The following is a 4421-nucleotide window of genomic DNA, read 5'->3' as shown; positions in this document are numbered from 1 at the left end:
GTGGCCGTCTTCAAGCTCAGATGGTGTTCTCTCCATGTCCATGTCTGTGTCCAAACTTCCCCTTTTCATAAGAACAGCAATCCTATTAGATTAGGACCCTATTGCTTATTTTAACTTGATTACTTCTATAAAAACCCTATCTCCAAATAAAGTCAGTACATTCTGGAGTATTATGGCTTAGAACTTGAACCTGTGAACTGGGGGAGGAGGTTACAATTCAAGCCGTCACACTGGGAGAGAACATTTTTTAAGCCCTTGGCATAACGAGCATTCAAAACTTGGCTCCTGATTTTCCCCATTCCTGGCACTGCTATTGTCCACCATAAACTCTGAGTAAGTTATCTGATCTCTCTGAGTATATGGTCCATGCCAATGAAGAGAAGAGGCTAGAATCATGGATTTTAAAGGTTTCACTAATACTCTCTGTTGCTGTACTTTGTTGATGCCTTTTTCTGTTCTAATACACATATTTTGCATTTTATAACTTCTACCAGGACAGTCTGTTTTTCCTTTCTTCCTTACTTCCATCTTTCTACTTTTCTTTTCCTTCTTTATACCTACAGGTATCTCTGCCAATCAATTTGAATGCATTTTTAATAGCACCGTAACTTTAGTTTGCTCACATTATTAGGGGAAAAGATGGACCTCATTAGTTGAGTTAATCTCCCCCCACAAACCATGGGATAAAAGAAAATATGTTTAAGATTTTTTAGATGTGCTTACAAAATCCAAAATAGTCAGCCATTCCTAGGAAGCAAATTAAAATGCCCTTTTCTTTCCTGGAAGTTAAGTAAGGAATCACACAACCTAGTGTTCTAGAAACCAAATGACTGAAAGAACCATACAATTAAAAAAATTTTTTTTGATGTGTACCATTTTTAAAGTCTTTATTGAATTTGTTACAATATTGTTTTTGTTGTTGTTTTTTTTAATTGGAGGAAAATTGCTTTACAATGTCATGTTGGTTTCTGCCATACAATACAAATCAGCCATAATTATATATATGTCACCTCCCTATTCAGCCTCCCTCCTCCCACCCATTCCCACCCCTCTAGGTCATCCCAGAGTACTGTGCTGGGGTCCCTGTGTTATTTAGCAACTTAGCAACTGTCTATTTTACATAGTGTATATATGTCGATCCTATTTTCTCCATTTGTCCCACTCTCTCCTGCCCCCACTGTATTCACAAGTCCATTTTCTACATCTTGTCTTCATCCCTTCCCTGCAGTTAGATTCATCAATACTATTTTTCTAGACTCCATATATGCACATTAATATGTATGTGTTTGTGTTCCATCATGTCCAACTCTTTGGGACACTAGCCTGTAGCCTGCCAGGCTCCTCTGTCCATGGGATTTCCCAGGCAAGAATACTGGAGTGGGTTGCAATTTCCTTTTCCAGGGAATCTTCCTGACCCAGGGATCAAACCCACGTCTCCTTTCGCATGAATTGGCAGGTAGAGTTTTTAACGCTGCGCCACCATGCTACACCACCTGGAAAGTCACACTTTAATGCACAATATTTATTTTTTCTCTTTTTAACTCACTTCACTCTATAAGCTTGTGAAAAGTGAAAGTGTTAGTCACTCAGTCATGTCTGACTCTTTGTGACCCCATGGACTGTAGCCTGCCAGGCTCCTCTGTCCATGGAATTCTCCAGACAAGAACACTGGAGTGGGTTGCCATTCCCTTCTCCAGGGGACCTTCCCAATGCAGTAATTGAACCCGGGTCTCCTGCATTGCAGGCAGAAGCTTTACCATCTGAGCCACCAGGGAAGCCCCAAGCTTGTGAAGTTGAAAATCAAATCCAGGGTTTGACAAGAATAACTTCCATGGAAGTTTCCAGGGGAGAACTTCCACAGGAAAAATACATTCTATCCTGTGCTGAAGCTCCCGGGCTCTGCACCTGGCTTTACAAACCACCGGGAGCTGCCTGCTCTAGAGTCGGGTGTTTCCCTGGTTTCAGCACACATATGGGGGGCTTTGGAGCCATAAAAAATCAGAGTTATGTGCAGGTCTCTCCTGTCCCTCCCTCTTCATTAAGGACAATTTGACTTCTGAGTAGGGTGATTTTCCATATGCTGTTGGGATGACTTGACAAGGCCCCCAGTTTCCTTTGGGAAAGGAATACACCAGGACCTTCTGCAGCCTTGGGGACGGGCTGCTTGCTCAGTCGTTCCTGCATCCAAGCTCAGAATCCCACCTCAGTCCAGACAGCAGGTCTTTCCTAACACACAGTTGGTTCTGACCTGGTTCTCACCTACATTGGTATCCTCAGGCAGGAGGCAGGTATGCATAGTTTTGGGGGGAAAGCTGATGGGCAACCACATGTCTCTGGGGATAACCTAGGCCAGGAAATCAGGAGCTCATTCAGACAATTCTGGAGCCAAAGACTCTGAGCATGGCCCAGAGGCAATGAAAGATCTTTAGGTCTCTGGTGAGTTCATGGCTCGACTCCAGCTCCAGCTGCTGTAATTATGGTCTTAACAGGACAGCAATTTCTTGCATCTCATCTGAGGAGGAGGAGGAGGAAATAAGACAGAAGAGCACTAGGATCTGGAAGAGGAACCTCTTCCCGAGGATTGAGGAGTGCCACAATCCTTTGGCCACCTGATGGGAAGAGCCGACTCATTGGAAAAGACTCTGAAGCTGGGAAAGATTGAGAGCAGGCGGAGAAGCGGGTAACAGAGGATGAGATGGTTGGATGGCATCACTAAATCAACAGACACGAGTTTGAGCAAACTCTGGGAGATGGCGAAGGACAGAAGAGCCAGGTGTGCTACAGTCCATGGGGTCCCAAAGAGTCAGACATGACTTAGCGACTGAACAACAACAATTGACTTCAGAGGCCACTCACCAAGGGATAAAGAGATGGAAGGAAGTTTCCATATTTGATTCATCCCTTTGTTTATGTAATATTAGCTTCAGGTGAAATTGTACTACAGTTCTCCTCCTGCCTCTTCCCTGCGCAGAGTCAGGACCTGCTGAGCCCACTGGAATAGGATTTCACCGTATAACTGGTAAGGGACGACTCAATGCTAAGGCCTGAGATTACAGCAGGGTCAGTGGCCATACTCCAGGGTCCTCAGTTGGTCTTAAGTCCCAAAACTGATGGAGAAGCAAGACTCCTTGACAGGTCACCAACCCCACTGTTTCCAAGGGTCAGGATTAGCCAGGAAGCAAAACATCAAGGGATGAAGTGTCACCAGTCCAGAGGCCCTGCCATGGATGTGGGCCGGGAGCCCAGCATTAGGCAATCAATAACAGGAACATGATCACAAGCACCACAAAGAGGAAGGGGCATAATAGAAACTGCTTGTCCACGTACTGGGGCATTCCCGGGACAGCTGCAGGAGGCCACCTGTCATTCATGGTCAGTGCTGTGGCAAACATGCCACAGGGGAAAACCCCCAACTCCAAAATATATCTGGAGGCCACTGTCTCCAAATCCACACCTTTGAATCCCCCTCTGTTCTCCAGCTCTGGCCTGTGTCCTTGAGGGCGAGGAGGGGTCTACTCTCTGCAGGCCTGCTGCCCAGTGCTGCCCCTGCTGTGGAACAGGATGACTTTGTTGCTGATGCCAGCTTTGTCAGCGGGACACACCTGTCTGTGAGGTCTTGTCTCCAGCCACTGATATAAACACAGCCAACAGAAGAGGAAGCCACCCAGGCTGACGGCGGCCTCCACGGCTGTGTCCAGGCAGATGCTGCACTCAAAGGTGCTGTCCTGACCTCCGCTCTCACCAGCACCATTCCTGCTGCCCCTGGGCCCCCAATACTCAAGTTCTCAGGGGATGCATAGGCCAAGGACCCCTTGCTCACCATCCTTGGCTGTCAGCAAGCATGGAGTGGAGTTTCTCCCCAGAGAAATCCTGGATTAGTCTGTCTGGGCAAACCTCGGATCCTAACCAACACAGACTCTGGCTATCTGAGGCAGAGCCCAAATCACACAATTTTAATATATGGGGGAAGTTCAGGCTCCTCTGAGATCCTCCAAAAGAGTATTTTAAGATCCAGAGAAATGAAGTATTTGCTTGTCTGGGCCGTGAATTCACAGTGCAGTCAGAAGTGATACCTAGTATAATAATGATTTAATTTTGACTTTAAAAGGGGGAATTCCACCTTATCTCGTGGGTGGATTCACTGTAAGAGAAACCGCTCCAGACGTGACCTCTGGAGCTTCATCTGTGTCCATGTGATCACGGACAACCTGGAGACACTGGGCTCATTGCTGCATTTTTCTGAGTCTCATTTTCCATGTATCCAAAAAGAGAATAATTCTGGCCTCCTTGGAACTATTGGAAGGATCAAAATATAATAAAGTGTGTCAAAGAAATTTTCAAAGCATAAAACCCTTTACAGATGGAAGATACTTTCATTATTAGCTATGCACATACCTACCTTTTGCCAGCTAAATGAGGTC

The 4421-nt window shown here is 45.8% G+C and overlaps 1 pseudogene; it reads right to left on the bottom strand.

Moving 5' to 3' along the window:
- Positions 1-3248: 3248 nt before the first annotated feature.
- On the bottom strand, positions 3249-3823 carry LOC122441800 (annotated as a pseudogene).
- Positions 3824-4421: the final 598 nt, after the last annotated feature.

Source organism: Cervus canadensis, chromosome 5 (genome assembly GCF_019320065.1).
Source record: "Cervus canadensis isolate Bull #8, Minnesota chromosome 5, ASM1932006v1, whole genome shotgun sequence".
NCBI classification, from domain to species: Eukaryota; Metazoa; Chordata; class Mammalia; order Artiodactyla; family Cervidae; genus Cervus; species Cervus canadensis.
The sequence above is the reverse complement of the archived record's forward strand: the minus strand, read 5'-3'. Positions and strand labels throughout refer to the sequence as shown.